The 22710-nt window shown below is 38.4% G+C and overlaps 1 long non-coding RNA gene across 1 annotated transcript in view; it reads right to left on the bottom strand.

Annotated features, from left to right (window-relative positions):
* Nucleotides 1-22710, bottom strand: part of LOC135327520 (uncharacterized) — a 128440-nt gene that overhangs the window by 75048 nt on the left and 30682 nt on the right. The window contains exon 2 of the long non-coding RNA XR_010387760.1: nt 2354-2470. This is a non-coding gene — a long non-coding RNA (uncharacterized LOC135327520). The remainder of the gene's footprint in view (nt 1-2353; nt 2471-22710) is intronic.

The raw sequence follows: 22710 nt of genomic DNA, 5'->3' as shown, positions 1-22710 counted from the left end.
CAAACATGCCAGCCATCCTTGTCTGTGTTTGTCTCAAATCATGCTTATCCTAGCATACACCCCCCCACACTCCTCCACTGTGTCAATACTCAGATACTAACTACTGCACGAAAAGGCTGGTTGTTTCAGTGGGTGGAACAGGGTGCACCCGCACCAGAAGACACCTTAGTGGAGTATGCTGAAGATACTAGCTTTTTCTGTGTACATGTGCATGCCTCAGTTTTCCTATTTTTCTCAATGGCATTTGTATGGGGGAAAAAAAAGGATTAATTAATGTCTTGGGCTGGAAGATACTCAGATAAGCTATGTGAAATCAGGAATCAACAGGAAAAAATACATATTAGTGCAAATGGCATTTGAGCATTTTATTGCTCTCAATATAGGGGACGTGATGGAATGCTTTTCCTTTGTGTCTGCCGGGGCACCACAGGGGCTGGTGGCTCCCTGGTTTCTGGGGTCTTGTGGCTTTTAGCAGGGTCCTGATGATCAAATCCTGCAAGTAGCCAGTGCCTGAAGGAGCAATTAGGATCTAGCTCATAAACCAACATTTTAGTGGGTGACCATTTCTGGATGCTCCTTTGGGACATGAAAGTATCTGCAACCAGGGTAAATAGATGTTGATGTAATTTGAACAAATTTACTGTTAATATAATCCAAACTGCTATGGAAAACCTGGGTCATAGGTTTTTCTCAGGTTGGCAGCCCAAATTAAGGGACACTTGGGGATCAGTTTCAGTTAACCATATGTGTTTAAAGCTCCTTAAGCCATCTGATGAAATCCCACCTGGCCTCCAATTACAAGTCCGGCCAGGCACCACTCTTATGTTATTTATGCTAGCCTAATGTGTGTGCTTTGGATATCCTTGGATTCCTCTAAGTGCCTGTGTTTAGGCAACAGAATCAAGTCCTTAATCTCTTTACTTTATGAAGTTATCTGTGAAATTGAGAAGACAATTTATTGCAAAAGTTTATAATAAAAATTCATGTTTCTGAAGCATTCAGATAGTTCACTGTTACAGGTAACAAATACTTGTGAAGAATCTAGTAATTTTTTGTTCAGTGCTTTACAATAAATTTACTACAAAGTGACACATTTGATGCAGAGAAAAAGAGAATATTGAAGATCTAACCATTCGGATCCCTCATTATAGGTCAGCTTCTGCCTAGAGGAAGACTCAGTGACCTATCCCATTTAGCCAGCGAACCCGCTGAACTTTTATTCAAAGTTGAGTTCAGCTCTTTATGTTTAAGATTTTACACTTCCCATAGAGCTTTGGTCAAAGAGTTTATTTTTCTGCCACACTGTATCTTTTAACTTTAAAAAGTGATGTTATGAAGTTTAAAGTCACTTTAAACTGCTTCAAATAAATGTGCTCAAAAGGCTGTGAGATCACTTTTTTTCACTTTTGCTGAGTGGCAGTAAGCCATTCTGAGATGAAGATAACAACATCTGCTCAGGTGTTTGCAATAGCTTAATGAGACTGGTGCAAGCTGGAAAAAACAAAACCTACACTATGGGGCAGTAAGGTGTTTGTGAAAGATTTTTTTCCCTGTTCTTGATGAAAATTCAGTTATTCATTTCTTATACACTCCAAGAAGAAAAGGGGTAGGAGAACTAGTGTGAATGCACAGATTTCTACCAGTAGTTCATCAAAATCATAACAGTACTGTGAAGAAGTTTGATGTACAAAAATAATGTTTTTGTTGGAATTTTTGGAGCCAGCCCTAGAATTTAGAAAGAGTGCTTCAGCCTAGCTCATTCCCCTGAAAAATGACTTCTCTATTTCATTACAGTGTAGCTGGAAATAGACCACCTGCAGAGACGCTAATTCAATCTAGGCAAATGTTACAAAGCAGAGCGATAAAACTATGGCTAAATTATGCCTCTTTCAGTGACAGAGCTGTATCAAGAAGGCAGAAGAGATGTATTGACTGAACGCAATGCATTGGCTGGAGGCAATAAGCCTATGCAACTTTTACTGCTGCCAGAAGTGCTTGAGGAAGCCAGTTGAGAGGTAGCCACAACTATGCTGTTAAAAAAAAGAAAAGAAAAAGGGGATGTGAATCTCTTTCAACTTGCACTAAGTATATGTCACTTGACTGGACTGCACCAAAAAAGAAAAAAAAAAAAAAAAGAGAGAGTTAAAAAGAAAAAGTGTGAATACAGTTACTTAGAGGAAGAAATATCTGTACAGACCAGAAGACGGCGGAGGCATGGACAGAACAGCAAACTGTCCCAAACTATGGGCCAGATTACTTTAGAACTGAAACATTCAAAACATGATTTTCACTTCACAGGAAGAAATCTAGCCTGACATATAGCATGGGTCCAAGGCAGAGAGAGCTTACTTACTCTTTTTTTTCAAGTCTGTTGCCGATGGGGTAAAACAATGAGAGATCCTATGTATTCTTCTGAGACTCCACAGTGCTGTACTTCTCCAAATTCTCTTCTCCGCTATTGTAGGAAATGCTGCAAAGAGGTTAAACATGTAAATGCATAGAGTCTGATTATGCAATGCAAGGGAAATCCCCACACTTTCACAAGGATTTGGGAAATCAAACCTTTTAGCCTATGATATATAACCCAATAGCTAGAAATATGGATGTGCCAGGTAGGATTCACAGGAGGGATCCTGCATCTGCCACCAAAGAATCTTTCCAAAAGACTGTTTCACAAAACACACCAAAATGTCCACTTGTAAAATAAAAAAAAATTAACTGTTCAGGTTTATAAGACTTCCTGTGATTTGGGCCTGTATATTGAAAGAAATTTACTGGTAAAACCTTCTCTGGGCAGCTTAGTCATAAACGGTGGCTAAGAATCAGAAAAGAAAAACAACGCCATGCTAGTATCTGAGCAACTATCAGAAAAAATATCTACTAAGCAGCAGGAACCTGTAACAAGCTGATCACTAACAAAATCAAATTCAATCAAAATACAGTTTGGGGGGAAGGTTCTCAGTGCAACGACTCTCAATCATTAGCATCTGAAATCACTAGTTGCTTTCTTGATGTGGGTAGCTGTAATGTGCTTTTTGGTAGCCAAATCTGCTAAAAGCCCTACCAGTATATCCCAAATAAGTAATTAAGAACTCACAAACTAATTCAATGATGGTGAAAAGCTGTGAAGGTATCTGCTGGATGTCATCAGATAACCTCCGCTAGTTGGACAGAAAGACCTGGCAGCTCACGATAAAGTATTATCTCTGCTTGACAAAACATAAAATAAACCCAGAAACCTAGGAGCCTGACTGATTGCTTGGTTATAATTAGATAACAGAAGGTGATTCTGTTGAAGTAACTGACTTGCAAAATGCTGGCCTACAGGCTCCACGGCCCCTCAATCCCACCCTATTCCCCAGGGAAAAGTGGGGACCCAGTGAGCGCAGCAGGCCCACGGAGTCTACTGGATCCAGGCTCGAATGAAGGATGGTTCAAGGAGGTTGCTGGGCATGCCAAGTGCTGGCGGGTCGCTTCTGAGAAGAGGGGACCCTGCGAGGGAAAGATGGACAACCCAACACATGCTCCATGGAGGTTTTCAGCAGGTGAGTCAGAAGCAGCCTGTGACTCCTACCAGAACAGATAGCTTTCACTGGAACGGATGGAGCTCTCTCCAGAAGAGCTCTGCTCACACCTGTACATGGAAATGAACAGAAGAGTGGCAACTTATACTATTATTTCCTTGCTACCAGATGATCAGGACTGCCCTCCTGTTAAACAGGAACATTTCACAGCTTCTTCCCCAAATCCTTCCCTCACCCGTTTGTCTCCAGTACCTGCCCCTTGCAGGCAGGGGTTGAAAGCTCTCCGTAACAGGGACTAGTTCTGCCTGCGCATATCACACTGCTTGACTGAGGTTCCTGGTTGTTAATGAAAAAACAAATAACAATAGAAAAAGCAGGACTCTCTTACTGATCCATCCTATGGGATTTCTAATTTTTTTCTTAAAATTCTTCATATTCCTAACTAAAAAAACAAAACAAAACAAAACCTTGGTATGTAACGAAGAAAAAGCAGATGAATGTGAATGACAGTCAACAAGTGCGGGTAGGCAGAGTGCTGGCAGAAGTCTGAAAACAACTAAATAAATGTCTTATGGCTTCATTAAGTTAATTGTGTGTAGCTGACACTATAAAAACACACTGTTTTAAAGTGGTTTCTGTTCTTTTGTCTTCCTCTGAGTAACTATCCTTCATTCTTTTGATAGTAAAAGTAGAATCAGAGAAAAAAATAAGGTAGAGTGTCTGAAATGTCAAATGACAGCTTTTCCATAGCAAGATTTTATAAAGCTGAATGACAATTTTTGCAGTAGTTACTGGCTTAATTCATTGGTTATTGGAGCTAGCTTGCCCAGAGTCTTCAACTGAACATTTTTCAACTGTTTTCTTTTTTTTTTCTCTCTCTCTCTCTCGCTGAAGAATTACAGTAAGGTTATTTTAAATCACTAAGCTTCATATAGTCATAGTGCACCAGAAACATTCAGGGATTCATCTTCAGACTTCAGCTTCACAGTCTTTTCATAAAAGAGTATATATAAAAGCACCCATTTTACAAGGGTAAATATGGATTTGGACTTCAAAGTTTCATTAATTTGCAAATTCCTGAGCAGCAGAACAGTTTTCTGTTCTTGCTTTAAAGGGTAAAATTTTCTTTGCTCAGTCTATACGGCCATTTTCTATTAAATACATGCTTATGGGCCTATGTTTAATGCTGATACAAGAAAGTATAAGGATTCTGAAACTAGTTTTCTTAATCTGGGCTTGTTTGTTCAGTTCCTCAAACCAGGATCACTTTCATCATTTCCACTTGTTTAAAGTTTCTGTAAAATATTAATATTCTGATTTAGGAGCATTTTACAGCAGTTCGTATTTATTTAGTATTCACATTTTAATTGATAGGGTTCAAGACATGAGGGAAATTAATTCTACATGGTATAATATTTAGTCAGTATTGTGTCTTTATCCTATCAGGTTTTGATATCCTGTGTGAATGTTACTATCTTTATCATGCTCCAGACAGCATTATCATGAGATGCTAATAAAACATTGGTCAACTGACCCATAGTTACTTACTCTAAGTCATTGAAAAATTTTGTAACTTGAATGTGAAACTTCTGAAAACGTTACTATCTGACAAAAAAAAAAGAACTTAAAACTAAAATTGTATGAAGGGCTCTGCTGAGACCAGACTAAGAAAGTTCAGGATGAAGTCTTCACTGTTGCGTTTTGACTGTGTAGAGTTTTCAAAATCCTGTGTGATGTACAGATGAGATGAAACAAAAATAAAACTGCATTTGTCCGTAAAAATAAAGCTACATTTACTTTCTCTACAACCAAAACATGAAGTCATTTAAAAATATACTTGAATATGTCAAAGATGGCCTACCTTCCTGCCTACCACCAACATTTTTTAAATGATGTTTTTCTGCAGTCAGTAACCTCTACTGTGGCAAACATACCTCTGTAGTACCATGAAATCAGCTTAAATGTAACGTGACAGACTATGTCGGCTGTCTATGTATTCAAATGCACCTGAAAATATCTGCTTCCTGCAAGATTTCTCAGTAGCCTGCAGATAATATAGGGTAAAAATATCAAAATCCTTACTAAAGTGTACCGCTAGCTTTTTATCACAAGGCAAACTCCTTTCCACGCGGCCCTAACACATTCAGCAGGGTAAGCAATTTGCTTTCTGGGGCTGAGGTGTTTCTGAATATGCACGGTCTGCTCTTTTAAAGCAGGACATGACTCTGTTTTGGCTGGTTCACTCCATTGTTAGATTGTGCACCCCTCAGGATCACACAGTGGTGAGTCAGGCATTTGTAAACAGGATGGGAAAAATGCCAATGAATAGAGACAACTACAGGCTTCATTTTTGTGATCAAAGGCCTCAGATAAACCATGCAAAAAGAGTGTAATTATTTATTGAACGGAACTCATAGCATGATCTTTCCTGAACAGCCTCAGCAGTGCCTCCAGCTGGCATTACCTGCTATTGAACCAAGAAACCATTTGCACCTCAAGAAAAGATAACACACATTTTGAGTTCGGAGAAAGGGCTGAACTACACACAGCGCCTGCTGTTAAGTCGCTGCCGAGTGACTGCAGGGTGGGCATTCAAACTAAGTCATTTGCAAGGACTGAGACATGACTTTAGATATATGTCACAACCTAGGGACAAGTAAGTGTAACGTGTTGGCTTTGCAGGTCTGTGTCCTGGAACAATACAGGACAACCTACAATAGAAGCATATGCTTTCTTACAAGCAGAATCAGTCGGAGGAGGCTTTAAGAAACAACATTGCTATGAAAAGATTTTGCAAACGCAAAGCCAAAGAAACTACTTGGTATTATGTCAGATGTATAATGTTTCAGTGTATTGTTTTTTGGCAGCAGTGGTTTCGCTTTTCTGGGCTCTGAGCCCAGTTTCTGTTTAATTTTTTGTAAGGTTTCATAGCAGCCCAGTCTCTGCATGCAGAGATGGCTAGCTTGTAAATGAACATATATCTCGCTGTATATATTGATTAGAATTTAAACTGAGGAGCTTGCTTGGACCAAGATCCAATTTACCAGTTCAGATCCAACAGGATTCTTCTTGCTTTTATACAGTGTTATTCCTAAGCTAATGAGCCTCGTAGATATAATAAAGCCGTTGGCAGAAAAGTTGGATTTCTGTGGAGTCAGCCCTAGGGTCAGCTCCCATTGCCATGGAGAGTGTGCATTTGCACACTGCTGCAAATGTGTGCATTTGTGCTTAGCTGCACTTATAGATATAGCTTAAGATAGCAAAACTTAAAATCACTAATTCTGCACCTCCCTGAAAATCAGGGTCATTATTTATATTAAAAAGTGAATATATCCCTCAATAGTACAGTTATATATACACACAGTCACCTTGTTTTACAAGCTTACTGATTCTCCAAAGGCTAGAGTGTGAAATTAAAGTTGGGTGAGTAGCGAAAAATAATTATGTCAGGCATTTAAATGTCTGTTTACTGTAGCTGCATAGCTGTTGTGCTTGCTTTCTGTGAAAAGTATATTTTTAAAGTTTTCTTGCCAAAAAAAAGTTAACAGAATGACATATGTTTTATTGTTCATAGCAAACGATCTGTGTATGGTTTTTTGCCAGAAAAGTTTGCGTGCCCTTTCAGACACAGAGCAGAAACTACTTCATGTCAATTTTTTGACTAGTACAAGAAAGCAATACACTTCCCAGTTATAGAATCATATGAAAAGATCTTTTAGCACTAAATTAAAACCATGAATGCAAACAAAGACATTTTGATCTGCTCATGGTTATTTTCCGAAACGGGGGAAAAGACACTACACACATATTCCAACTGTGATGGCATTCAATTAAAAATGTTTATTCATTGCCTATCATGTCTACTCATTGGTTTTATATCATCACTCCTTGACTGCTTTGAACAGAACTTGTCTGAATGAGGCAGCATCTCTTTTCATGTTGAGCGGGTGCCTAATGCTATTATAAAGATTTTCTGTTATATCAGTTAGGTTGAGTCAGTAATGGCCACTGGTAATTAAACACATCATCCACTTTTTTATGCACAATCATCTCCATTACAGATGTTTAGAATGTCTATAGGGTCCTGATCTCCAGCTTTCCTTTTTCACTGATGGGAGTTACCATAATTGTATGTGGCCATAATGGAGTAATATGATGCAAATGAACAGAGAAAAATGCCCATTCCTTTTTTCTTGCCCAAACAGTCAGCAAGGATAAACAGTAGTGTATAATGACACTCTTTCCTCTTCTGCACTAGCTCTCATCATGCAAAGTCATCTTTAACTTATATTGCTGAAATGTAATTCCTTAAATGAAAACATTTAAGCATCAATATCTCCTGCTTTGAAGTGTCTCCAGTTCAGACTTCATGTACATCTGTAGCAGTAGGAGACCATTACCCTGGAGCAACGTTCTGATCCAGAGGCTCTGCCTTAATCTCACTATTTCACTGACTTTCTGTAAAAGGAAGCTAAACTGTTTAGTCCCTTGAATCAGGTCCTGAGACTACTATGTCCATAAGGCAATCTTAAAACGCAATAAAAGAGACTTCCCATCCAGAGAATGTAAGGATAATCAATCACTTGTGAACCTTTCCAATAGACCCAAGAGACTGTTTGTTTCTTGAATATCAAAGTGGGACGTCTTCCCGGACAATGTGCACTGACTCATCCAAAAATTACACATGCGATGGAGAAGTTATTTGCTGAAGTTTTTGGCCTAGGTTATGCCAGAGAAAGACAGAATGGCTACAATGGTCTCACTACCCCACAGAAAGATACATAGAAATGAGAGCTGTGAATAATGCAACACTTTGAGTCAGTAGCAACCAAAGGTCATTAAGCACATCATTGCCTTTATTATGTGCAGGCACCCTGGTCATTAAACCCACCTTTACAATTAGTCCTAATTGTCCTCATTGTTGACAGCCTTAATAAAGAAACAAGAAAATGAATTACAGGTTGAGCCTAAGACAGGTCACTCTACATACACACTGGCAAAAATCATACTTTGATGTACTTTCCTTGCTAGTATGGTCCTGTACTTGTCCTATCGAGTGGACTTCCATTTCCATTCCATTTGTGCCGATCAATTTAAATTCAATTAAAAATAAAAATAGAACTGCAAAATCCCTACATCCTGCTAGCTGGAAGGGTTTTCCCCCTCCCTCCATTTGAAAACCTTAGTTAAATTCAATGGGTAAAATTCCCAGGAGGGAAAAATAAGAAAGTTATTTTTGTCATAGCTCACACAGTCTCAAGTTAAGTCTCACAGGCTATGCATATGAAAAACAATTCTTGATGCAGTATATCAACTTAGTTGTGGAACTACACTCCACAGCATTGCTAATATAATAGCAGTTCCCAAATCACAGAGCCTCAACATTTTATTTAGAATCACAGATCTTTTTCCCCTCTCTATTTTTGTTCTTCTATTAGAATGTAGCAATATAAACCAGGTTCTTTTTTTGGAGTACTGTTCTTAAAAATTATTTTAGTGACGGGATGACTCAGCTGGTGACATGGCACCTTTAACTTAGATAATACGAATTCAAATGCTGTACTGACTGATACCAAGGTTTCCACATTGAATGTATACCAATTCCTGATGATGTGTTCACGAAACACCAATGAAAACAGTATGACCTATTTGTTCTGACAGTGGTTCTAGCAAGGACACCCAAAATTGAAAACACTGTGGTGAAAAATACCTGAGGAATGTTACCAGCAACTATTAGTCTCTAAGTTTCTCAAGAAAGCAGCTTTCATCAAGAAGATACTTCCTTTTAAAAGCACTATGCCCTTGGCAAAACAGTTTATTGAACTTCATGGTGCCAATAGTCAACAATCTTTAACTGAGACCTAATCAGGAGTTTCTTATAGCTGACCTGCCTGTTCCCCCACTTCTTAAATTCCAGAGGAGTTCTTGCTTTTTTACTCTTGCAAATGATTGTAACCCAGTCAGTTAATTAAGACTCACTCTCTCCATAGATCAGAAAAACCTATTTTGCAACAAAAGTCCCTCCTGATAAGCCTGAATAGTTGAATAGGAATAGTGTTATCGAGCAGAACAGAAAGCAAGGCAAAACTCATTATTCTTTCTGACAGTTTACATGGGCATAATCAAGAATCCGATAACTCTAAAATGCATGAAATTGTCAGTTGACTGCCACTATGAGTAGGGGCTTATGTGAAAAGGCACTATTTCTAAGCAAAGTTTCAGAGGGTATTAGCCCTGAAATAGAGCAAACGTGCTGAAGAGCATAGTCAGGGCTACAGGCTAGTTGTCCCAAGCTTTAAAAGCAGAAGTATGATGGTTATGCCTACTATTGATGTAATGGAAGAATTTATTGTCTCTTTCTCCAAAAGAAAATCTCCTGAGCTAAAGGCAGAAATTGATTGTTTTATTAAAAAAAAAAAAAAAAAGGCAAATTATGTTGTCTCCTGCCATCCTTGTTTTCCTGAATTAAAAGGATGACCAGATGGTCCCAAGAGTTAGGAGATATGTCATTTGAGTAGTGACCTCATTAGTTTTAATCCTGAAAATAATAAGTAATTAAAGTGACCTCACCACACAGGTATGGTAATGCAGTCCAAGCACCACAGTGCTGGACGAGGTAGTGAGGATAGTGATGTGTAAGGTCCTGTGCCCTTTCTGAAGGTCTTTTCTATGACCCCTGTGTTTTAAGAACTGTTCACAGAGTCTGCAGAAGCCAGACTTTTTGCAATAGCTGTAATGAAAATCCTGGATAAGTTTCTTTGTAGTGGAGAAAATGTGACACCATTGAACACCTCAGTGATGATTAGATGCTTGCTCCTAATTGATTGTCATGAGCTTTATCACACAGTAAGAATCTATAAAATGTAATAATGGTGATTGCAATCTAGATACTATAGATTAAGCCCTGACTGTGAGTGGACCTGAACAAATGTTTATAGATGTGAGACTGAATGTAGTGAAATTTTGTCTCTTCATCTCATCTTGTCCGCCTGGGGACTCTGTAGAAGGGCAAGCCGTAGCAACACTCCTCATTTCCTAATTTAGAAATTGGAAAAGATTGACCATAAAATCATAATCAATCTGTCTCTTTCAGTCAGTCAGCAGTGATAAGCTATAGTTTCTAGAAGTAGAAAAGGGAAATAAAATAGACATTCCAGTGGAAGTATTACCTATGGGGCACCTGGTTTGTTGCTTATTTTTTATGGTCCTAGGTGGGAATTATTTTACACAAAAGACAATGCAAATACTTCAGTATATTTATAAAAAAAAGTTTAAATGAATATTTCACCTCAGCCTATCAGGCTTAGAGGTGTCCACTTACCTGAAAAACAATGGATGTAGGGAAATAACAAGAGTTAATCAATATATGCAGCTTCTTCCTTAATCTACTCTATTCTTCAGTGTCAGTACAAAAACATTTTATACTCTTGGAAAAGAAAAAGGAAAAAGCGCTTTCCCAAGATCTCCATGGAGCTTTCGCATATAGGTCACAGTCTCCAATTTCAATAACAAGTTGCTACATTAAGTGAAATCACAGTACCCATATTAACCCATCCAGCAAGAAGCTGATTTATAATACCTGCCTAGCCAGAAATTACTGAAGTATTTTGCTGGAAATGCAGCCAAGCTGAATATAATTCTGCTGTTAAGAAAGCCTGGCTAACAATGCGCTTTGTTTCTTCGTGTATTCTATATGCTTCATGTCACTGTGCTCCGGTCTGCCACGGCATGCATTGCACTCTCCCTTAAAGAGGGAACTTCTGCGCCCACTGTCTTTTCTCCCAGCAATTTGATTCTGTCTGCAGCGGTTACCTAGGCAATGACAAGTTTCTACTCCCACTTTTCTAAATTGTCTGCTTTATCATTAGGAAGAAACCTAAGAGAGATTGTGTGCTCACTAGATAAGGGACTGCCTTTTCATCTTTGATATGGTATGAGAGAAAGTATAATGCAGAGGTGAGATTAATCCATGCTGCATGTTCCACCAATTGGAGTTTTTGCCTACATCCCCAGCCCATCCTGAGCATAATATAACCTTGAGCAGGTTAGAGAAATGTGCAAACATGTTCATACCTAAAGCACAAACGATAATGCTTTGAACTAGTTTGATCCACTGATTTTCAAGTGTTCTGCAAATATTAATTACAGCCTGACTCGGAGATAGGCAGTGAGCACACTCCTATCTGATGGTCTCATGCCAATCAGAAGGATCTTTGCCTAAAGAAAATGAGCATGTTCAAACCTATTTTCACTATCCTTCTAACAAAGTCAACAAACTGGGCCACAAAAAAGTGTGATGAAATCCCAATCCATGAAAGTTAGGCCAACAAACTGTGCGATCCAAAATACAGATTCAGTAATCTAATTTATGGCACTGGTAGATGCAGCTGTCAAGAGGAGTAAATGAAGTTTGCGTTGTGTGAGCTCCAGACTACCTATACATATAATTAAGCACCTAAAAACACAATCGATCAAATAAACAAAAATGCTTAACTTGGGCATTGAATTTGGAAAGCCTAGGCCTAAACACACAGCCATGTTCCATTTTACCTTATCTTGAAATTCAGCTGATTGCAGCAGGATTACACTGACAGCAAACAGGAGAATGTGATCCAGCACCTACACTTTGCAAAGAACTTGGAAGTAGCTGTGCAGTTCTGAGGATTTGGGAAGCTGGCCAGTAATTGCTAAGCTTTTTATTACAAGAGGATGTCTTTTATAAATAATGCAAAGGATATGAGTTTTCAGAAATTCCCTCAATGCATAAGGTAAAGACATTTGTCTTTCTATATTTAGCAAGTAAGAGCCAAACCTTTCTTTTTCAGTGAATGTTTGCAAAACCTAATCAAGCTGATAGCAGATTTATAGACTTCATGTCATATATTCTTACCAGATTGCACACTAAGGAATAGGCAAACATCTATGTTTTCAGTGGGATGATGCGCTAGTGCTAAGCACATTAATTTTACACAGCTGTAGCTAGAAATTTGGCAGAATAATCAGAAACTATATTCTGTAAATCAGAAGGACAAAGAAGCTAGTATAGCGCTATCACAGATGAATAAAGCTCCACTGACAATACCTCAGATTTTGTGTTTTGAGCCCAGCTCTCAATGGGAAATCAAACACACATTGAGCAAAATGCTGAAATATATATATCAGAGACAAGACCTAGTACATGGTGTAAAATCGTGAAAATATTCTTAGATAAAATGGAGTTTTGAAAACCATTTACTTACATGGTTTGCAGATATTCAGAATCACTCACACTAAGAGCTGGAAATTACCCGCACAGCAAGTGCTTTGCACCACAAGTCCTTGCTCAGTCCACATGAGAATGGTCCAGCACTACATTTGCCAGGCTCCGTCATGCAGCAGAGCATTTGATCATTTACATATCTCCTCTGTAATCCTTCTGATTTACTAATCATGCACTTTAAAGTTATATGTATGGCCCAGTCCAAGGGACTACTCACATGCATCAAGTTGCACAGATATTTAAGACTACTTGTGGTTGTGGCTACATGTCACAGTTAAGCCTATATATATCATTAATCATATCATGTAACAATGGGACCAGATTTTCAAAATAGCTCAGCTTTTGCAAACAGAATTTTAAAGTCATCTCAGGTACACTGCGACACTTAGAGCCAGATTATGAAAAACCTCCTGGTACAGTAAGAGCCTTGTAAAGATCTAGCCACTCACTTCAGAGCCTACAGAATTGCTAAGATCTTCTTGAAAACCTGGCCCAAAAGTGAAAAAAAAAGCTGATCACTTCTGAAAATCTGCTCTGAATTGGCAAGAATTCAGAGCCTAATGCAGCAGAGTAGGATATACTGAGATACACTGTGACTTAATACTTCTATATTTTGCAAAATACTATCAGGGAAAGGTCATCCTGACAACATAATCTTTCGCTTTCTTCATTTGAGATACCTTCTTTCCCAGATAGAATGTAATTTGAATCAGATGCTGAAATTTCATATCTAGTTTGGTTTTTGGAGTATCATTTCATATCTAGTTTGATTTTGGGAGTATTTTAGAGATTTTTAGAGTAAAGCACCTGACTAGGTTTTCATTTGTGCAATATTTGAAAGGTCCCTCAGTGGCAAGAGAAAACAAAAACCTTTTTTCTTTCTAAAATTCTTCATCTTAAAAAACAACTGCATTGTCCCGTTAGATGTTACTTACAATTTTTCAAAATATGCTACCACATGCCGCAATTATTATTTGAATCCCAGTCTGAAATTAAATGTGTTCTCTCAAAAGCACAAACACCACCCTTGTTATGTCCACACTTGCATTATCTGAAGGAGAGCTAAAATATTTCTCTACCTCAAAAGCAGGAGAAGTATATATCATAAAAAAAGCATTTTCCTTATTAGCTCTGTAGTCACAACCCCTCGCCTCAATTGGCTGTTATTGTTGTTATTGCTTTCTTTATTTAACAAGTTAGAAATCTGAGGGCAAGTCCAATGATGAACAACTATAGTCATGTGTAAGCACAGGCCAGTCATAAGACTTATTTATTAAGGGGAAATATTATGCAAGGAATGTATTGTTTGATAAAAGGCCTTGAGTAGAGTACTCCTTGTATCACTGTGTTATAAGAGCTAGAGTTGTAAATCATAACTCCCTACTTGTCTCACAATATCTAGAAAAAACCCACTTCTGTGATTAATACAGATATAAAGCCCTGCAATTCCCTTTTATTTAATATACAAAGGGATGTTTTTCTTTTTAAAATAGGCTTCTTGCCATCCAGTATCAATAAGCAAGATATAAAAACCAAAGAACGAAAGTGATTTTAAAGGTCATTCATTCACAAAGTACGCTAGTATTGCAGTTACTTTTTATTCTCCTTTTTCTTTTAAATACATTTATTGCTGGTGAAATAAGCCAGACTGACAGTACAGAAACTAGAAGTCCTTACTCATCCATGGCACAGGCGGCTCAACTTTTACTCACTGTTCAAACAGCATGCCTTGACCTTGTCCTTGGGGGACTGTCTCCGAGGTTAAAGGGAAATGAAAGTTTCTGTGTCAATCTTTCTGAGGCAGAAAATAATCATAGCAGCTTAGTTCCATAAACTCTGCATCATCCAGGCTACAAAATAATGTTAAAGCAATTCAGGTTTGTACACTTCGCCCAGTCTGACTGTGTTATAACTGATTGAGCATGAGCTGCTTCAAACTACATTTAAACACGGTTCCTAAGCCCTGGTGCAAGACCCATCGAAGTCACTGCTTGCCGCAACCTATGACAAAGTCCCTATTTACTGTGATGATGTTCAGGGCACATTTCAGTTCATTGCTCTCCACTCAGAGGGTGGAACTTTGGAAATCTGTTCTCATCATGGATTCACAGGGCAGCTCAGCCATAGGGCTATTGGTGCCAGGATAATTTATCTCAACAAAGAGTGCGACTATTTCACTCTAGTGTATAGAGAACAGAAAGCAGGAAAGCGGAGACAGGAAATCTGTCCAATTTTTTTGTCCCTTCAGAAAGTCCAGGCTGAGGAAACTGTTCTGAGCTGGCAATGCTCAGACTGCACGGAGGTGGCGTTGTCTTTGGTGGCGGTTGTTCTGAAATTCCAGAATGTTCTGTATTTTGATTCTGGATCTACACTCTCAGTTTCTATTTCCCTTCACTTCTCCTTTGCCAGATAGTTCCCTGGGTCTTAGTAATATCTCAGAAAGATGCTAACAGTAAGATACTACTTAGCAACATGTTCACAATTTGAGCATCTGTGATGCTCATGTAACTGCTGTTCAACACTCAGCCCTCTGTTTCTCTTGACCAATGTATAAAAAACAATGTTCATTGATTCAGTTTCATATATAACAGGTTGCTCAAAGATCTAGCACAAGCCAAACCCTGAAGCTGCCATAGCAGGACCTTTAACAGGTCTGTTTTCTTCCCTAGCTTGCTAGCCACGTCCACTGCAAAGATGCTCTGAATGCACTTCAACTAGCTATAGCCTGCTCAAATGATAACTGGGGATTAACACGTACTGATCTTGTCCTGCATAAGCAGCCAAGATATTCACTAGGAATGTTATATTCTTGCTTCAAGCCTGGAAGAACAGAGATCTGAATGCCTAGGGGTTTCCTAACCGTCGCATTTTTCTGAGTTGCACGTCTGTCAGTCTCTGCTCCAAGAGCTGTACAAAGCACCTATGGTCCATTAAAATATGTACCCTCATCACCAGCTTTCCGCTTCTTCTTGCTACTCTCCACTATTTATGATAGGGAAATTGAGCTGACTTACCTGCAAGAGACACAACTTTTCTGTTGGTAACCTCACTTTCAGTTATACTTCTAGATTCCTGATCTCTCCTCTGCAGATGTTTATTCATCTGGTTACAATTCCGTTTGAAATTGTAACTTCCAGTTGGGAACTTCTAGACTAAGACTTGCCCTTTTGCTTGAATTTCACAGCTATCCTAGGCAGCTCCCAGGTGGTTTCCCACAGGACCTTTTTTACAAGCCTAAAGTCCCCATGCACTCAGAGGTGGGGGCATCAGATGGGCTATGCACTGCTTAGTGGAGCAGTATTTGGGTACTGCCACATACCTGAGCTTTGATAAACAATTTTTTTCCCAAAGCTACCAGAAGTATAATTTAAAAATAAAATTATTTTGTCATAGGAGGACAATGGAAGCAGGGAAAAAAAAAAAAGAGTCAAAATGACAGGTCTGTGGATTATGGATTGAAAGCTCTAGCCCCTACACCTAAAAATATTTCGATAGAGGAACACTAGCAAGACAGTATGTGGTAGTCCAGGTGACTTTCACAGGAGCTGGGTGGCTAAATGTGAGGTAGATGTGATTTTATTGTTTTGGGTTCCCCCCCACCCAAGTGAAAAATATTTGGCATTCCATGTTTAAAAGTGATTGGAGATCCATTATGTGTTGAAAAGGTCTTAAGTTTCACAAGACAAAAAAATGTGTAATCTGACCCTCCTCACCCCACTGGATTCCCCATCTCTGATGTAACTTGAACAGAAGTGTCCCCAGAAGCCCAGCAGTTTGGGAAAGGAAAAATAATCATTTAATTCCGAGTAGGAAGCCATGTTGCATAACCTTCATATAAATTAGACTAAAACTGTCAGGACCTGATTTTCCTCAAATGTGAAGGCAAGAGGGGAGGGGGGGGGAAAAAAACCCCATCCTTCTCTTCAAGGGGAACAGGAGGATACTTTTTAAGCAGAGAAGACATCCAAAGAAGATTACTGCAGATTTATCTACAGTTAGAGGAAATCAAGCACTAAAAATGATGCTAAAAACAGAAATAAAGCTGAAAAAATGCTGAAAAGGTGAAATATATCTACTGTGAATGTCCTCAGCATACCAACTAGAGTAATATGAATTTCAGCCCTTTTCGGATTATTTGCACACTAAAATGATCTAGGAAAAGATATACTTTTATAATTACATTACCGAATAATATTCTTTTTTTCCTTCCTAATATTACAAGCTAGGACCAAAATCAAGCAGTTGAACTTTTTAAAGGAGTGACACCTGAAAAGTAAGGGTTTTAGGAAATACATGCTTTGACACCACCTTCAAGTATAGGACTGCTTCTAGTGATAGCTATATAACAGCTAGAGAAGTTTGAATATGAGGTTCTGACTTTGCAGTGAAAGTTGTGTGAATATAGCTGGCAGCCATGTAAAATCTCCTGAAGGAGTGGGCCCCCATGAACCTATTAATTCATGCTTTAGTTTGTTCTACCTGGTGCAAAGCCATATTTGAACAACACATGTGATGTGGATGTATAAATACAATACTGTAAGAAAGAAAAAAAATATTTATGCCTGGTTTCATAAACAGCTGAGGAAAATGCTTAAAAACTAAAATTTTTAGACCACATGCACTGATGATGAGTGAAGATTCGGCTACAGGAATCTTGGATGGTTTGCAAGCATCCAGCACAATCTGTTATGTGGCCTTTTGCCATTTATGTTTTATAGGTCAACATGACATAAGGAATATAGGAGAAGAAAATTTTATTAAGTAATAGATTTTTTCCTACGAAAGCACCTGGCTTGGAGATAAGATATCTGTCCTTGTAAGATAAAATGCAAGTTTGAAAAATAGAACAAGAGAATTAACAGAGGATGAGCAAACCTCAAGAGATCTTTGGTTTCGGGTTAGAAAAATATCCACAGCTCAAATACTCATAACTTAAAAATTATGGAAGAAATTATTTCACCCAAGCAGTCCCAAGGGAGCTAAAGATTCTCTGGAAAAAGAAAGATTTTGAGCCTACCTAAAGGTCAAAGGAAATACTGGGAAGAAAAGGAGTGTAAGAATTTAATCAAACAACTACAAAGCTGAAGAGAGGAAAAACATGAGTCTTAAGGTTTGACCTGTTACTTTGTTCCGATCAGTCCTCACATTCAGATGTCGCTTTGTATTCAAGCTTCACAACTCAGACTATTCCTAAATTATTCCATTTTGCTCTCTGAAATATTCCCTGCATATTTTCTATATTCTCCTCTGCGCAAAACAAAGAGACACTTAAAGTACTATCGAAACTAGGGAAATAAGTCAGGCCTGCTGCCTTTTTTGCCATTCTAGATGGGTTTTGAAGGGTTTAGCATTTGTTTCTTGAGATGTATTGCTTCTAGATGCACTGTAAATATATTTTTGCAAATACGTGATTGTAAATGTATGTTTCTAACTCTGAGATGTATATTCAGTTGGCTTGAATTTCATCCATGTTCCTGTTTCTAGGCAGTGGAGAGAAAGAGTCACACCTAAAGAATGATTCAAAGAGCTTTAAATAAGGGAAACACGAAGCTACCTAGAACCTGGCAAGAGAAAAATGCAAAGCCCATGGATTTTGGTGGAATTTTGACCCTCTGTAAATTGCAAAAGACCCTTGTGCAGAGGTCACTTTTAAATATGCTCAATAGTAGTAAATACAATTCATTAAAATGTCAGAGCTTTGTCTAAAATTTATTCATTTATTTGTTATCTAAAAGAAGGTATCTTCCATCCTCTAAAATTAGCAATTTCTCTAAAGCTGCAAAAGAATTAGTACCGCAGCCAAAAAACACATTCTGTATGTTTCAGAAGATATGATAGATGACTGTTCATAAATTGGAAAGCACTGAAATACAGATAAAGCAGTAGCTAAAACACAGAGTTAATGATCATTTTAGCAATACTTGGATGAGGCAGGTGAAATACTTGGAAGTATCAACAAGTGATAAATGTAAGCAATCTGTATATGATTTCTAATCTTGTATTAGATACTGCATGTGTCCTCTGTTGTTGTTGTTGTTGGAAGAACACAATGAAATGCTATTTTTATAAAGAAAACAGTGGAAACACATGTATTGACCTTTTTGTGTAACAGATAGCACTTTGAAAAGCCTATAATTTAGATGATCTTGAGGTCCAAGCCCTGCAGCATCCTGAATTTACAGGGCAGAAGAAAGAAATTATCACCCTTCTTGTGCCTCAATACCTGTGCAGGTACATCTCTCTCACATCACGGTGTTTGAAAGACAAAACTCTCAAAAACCAAGAACTTCACTAGAGTTCAACACAATGCTAGTAAAGGGATGCAGAGAAGAATGAATATAAACAAAAGGATCTTTATACATACATTAAGAAATAGATATTAAATATCTCTCTTAAGGTACATCCGCAGGAATGCACGAAGACATGCATACTAATATTGCTAGTCTGCATGACACCTGAACGAGAGTTAATGCAGCTTTATGGCTTTCAGTGTAGTGATAAAGTACTTCTCAGCAAGGCCCGACATGCTTTTCAGCCTAGAGTTGGCAGGAGCCAGGCATGCCCAAAACTCGTTCCTGCCATCTGCACCTGCCAATATAGCCACACTCTTCAGCACTTCTCTCTACCTTCCTTTGAAATCAGTAAGGGTAAGGCACCTTTGAGTATCTGCTAGATTGCAGCACCCAGTCAGAGGTCACAACATCCCAAAAGCCACATAAAGCAGGTAAATACCCACAGGAACACAATTTTAGAGATGTTACCTTTCTATCCAATGCTAGTTTTGTGCACTCAACAGTTTCTGGCACCTGATCTCTAGCCTTGGCAAGGAGTCTTTATACTGACAGCTTCAGCTTACATGAGCCTCATGTACCTGCCAAAAGCTTTCAGGCAAAGAAATGGATTTGCATTACTTTAAATATTACATTTAACTCCAGGATTTTACGTATATTTTCCCAGTTTGCATGGATCTGAGAAAGGGAAGAAGAGAAAATCACATCAAGCCAAGAAAAAAAGTAACGGGGTGAGACCCTAGTATTTACTAAGGTCATTAGTTATTGCTTGGAACTCCAAAAGACTTTTGCTTGTCATTTTCTTTCAATTTGTGAGACACCTTCAAGATGCTTCTTCATGCAAATGTTTACAACCCCGGTCAGCAAACTGAGCATCAGCTCCAGAAAGTTTTCCAATCTGCTTGACTTCTCCAGCATCAGACACTACTAGAAATATTTTATTTCCCTCCTATAGGCCCAAGGGAGAAGTAGCAAGAGAAGAGAAACAGTCTGTAGGACCACAGCTACTCCCCATGGGAAAGAGGCAGCCTGAAATGCTCCGAGACCTCAGGTAGCAGGAAGGTAAAGCTAAAAATCTAATAGCCAAAAATTTTGCCTCCATTGCAGACTGTGATGAAATGAAAATGTAATCATCACTCAGTTGTCAGTCTCTAAAAAGAAAGACATTTCTAAAGTCCATAATTATAGGAAGGAAAAGACTAATTCCTGTTACTGCAGAAATAGAATGAACTTTTCACATTTTATGAAAGGCTCCACTACTATGAGGAACTGTCCAAAAGCTGCAAGTTCCTTAAAAACAGTACAGCTGAAGGCCTAAAAATCTAACACAGAAGCAGAAGTAAAATCAGCTGATTCTTATCTGTCTTGCAGGCAGCTCTCATCACATGCTTATTTCCACTTCTTAAATGAAGAGCAATGCAAATTAGTTTTTTAAGCCATGATTACCACTTAACCTATTACAAGGTAAAATTTCCCTCTCTGCTTACTCTAGCTCTCTTGCATTTTTTTTAGTTACTTTAGTAGGACCCAGACTTGATTTCTTTTCTGGGAAGGAAAATTTTCTCAGATGACTTTATTCTGGGGCAAAGGTAAATTTCTGGAACATGAAAATGTCAGAAGCAGACATATTTCTTGTCAGCGCCTCTGCTTTGAAAACACAGCTCATATTTATATCTGCTGTTCATCCTAAGTCAGCACACTGACCCATAGCAGATGGAAGGTCCACACACGATGTATTAAAAGAGTGGTGACGGAGCAAGGAATAAAGCTTATATGATGAGTATTACAGTGGCTTTGATCTTCAGTGGAAGAGTTCATTTCATATACCATTAACTGCCTGAGTGTTGGATGTCCAGATCAAGCTGCTCATCAAAACTCCTGAAACTCCCATCACTGATGGGCGAGTGTGGATTGCCACACATGGGGCAGTTCATCCCATCTTAAGATAGATGGCATGAGTCTTCTTTTGGAAGTGCCTTTGTCCCTTGTCTAGACAGGGATCAGAGCCAACCAGCTGACACTGTTAGATGGGCTGAAATATACCCAAAGTTTTTAAAGGATATAGAGACATGTAGTTCCCACTGAAAACCCGGTCCTCAGGTTGTTACCTTAATAGTTGTTTTGGATAACCCAGTCACTATTGTTTGTACTTTACTTAGCACAGCCCTATGTAAACATAATTTACCTATTGTTTTACTGAGTTACTTTGGTGTATGGCTGGGCAAACAGTTCAGGAAGAGAGCTGCCCCCACCTGCACACAACAAATGCAAACAACGTGCTTCAAACTGAAGCTGAACACTTGTCCATTTAACTCCTTGCAAATCAAACCACGGAAACCATGGGGAGCAAAAAGGCTTTAGCATGCACTGCAACACAAAGAGCAAACGAATCTTCCAAATCTACTCAAAATTCTTTCAAAATGAAAAAAAGCAGTTTGAGGAAGATACCTTCTGAAATATTTCTAAAGTTCTTCAGATATTTATTATGCTCCGTTCAGACTAACCTAAGTTCAAGAGAGCCCAGATAGAAGTATACAGGCATAAACAAGGGTATTATGGATGAATCTGGGTAATGAATACTGTCTTGTCATGAGAAGGAAATGAGCACAAGCTGCTGTGAAAGAGAAGCTGCTAAAGATTTTGGCCCTGTTCAGGTAACAGCTGCAAGTTATCTGTTATAGCCACACAGAATGGGGAAAGACATGAATAATGGCTAAAGAAGGGTATATGTTCATGTTAAAGAAGGTTTAAAATAGTACAGCTTTTTTGCTTTTACTGAAAACTGTGTTCTTGCAGGGCCTACTAAATATTTATTTGTTTTGAATATTTCACACAGCTTTCACTATAATCTGAAAGCACAGTTCTACTCTGGCAAGTGACAGTAGAGAAATCATACTGTGTAGCTCCATATTTATCATTTGCTTCTGATTTCCCGCTGAACTTTTTTTTGCTTTTCATTTTTTTGCAAAAGCAAAAGTATCTGTTTCACAGACAAGTATAATTCTAGGTTGTTGACTTGAAGATGCTTTCTGGTAGGAGAATATATGTTAGGAACTTTGCCCCTTTTAACTGCCCTGAAGCATTGCAACACTTAACACCAGCACAACTAATATGACATTAAGATGCCATTTTAATCCAGGATGATTTCGATTTGTCTTGCTGAAGCCATTGCTGGGGGTTGGGGAGGGAAGGAAGACATAGGCCCAACAACATAATTATATGCAATGAGAATATTATTGCACCCAAAGTTTCTGGAGATGCCAAAAGAGGTCTAGTTTATGACGACTGCAATTTTAACGGCAGATATATGTATGGGTTTGGCTGCAATAGCTGTAAAACAGTTTCCAGACAAGCATTTAGTATGGACATAATAAAACGTGATTTGTCCTTTTATCTGCAAAGCAGAGAAATTTCTACCTCCTGCTAAAAGAGAATGAGGTTTTACTCCTTGGCAGCTTGTATGTAAATTGTATAGTTTCATATAATGTATGAATTTCAGAGAAGCTGTCATGGTCCACTGGACTACTGTTTTGTTTCAAATGCTTTTCTGCACGAGTAGGATTGCATTGATTACCTGGTTTCTGAAAGAAAAAGAAGGATCTTGCAGGAAAAACAAGGCTGCTTTCATAAAGCTTCA

The sequence above is a fragment of the Dromaius novaehollandiae genome, chromosome 2 (assembly GCF_036370855.1).
Source record: "Dromaius novaehollandiae isolate bDroNov1 chromosome 2, bDroNov1.hap1, whole genome shotgun sequence".
Taxonomy (NCBI): Eukaryota; Metazoa; Chordata; class Aves; order Casuariiformes; family Dromaiidae; genus Dromaius; species Dromaius novaehollandiae.
The sequence above is the reverse complement of the archived record's forward strand: the minus strand, read 5'-3'. Positions and strand labels throughout refer to the sequence as shown.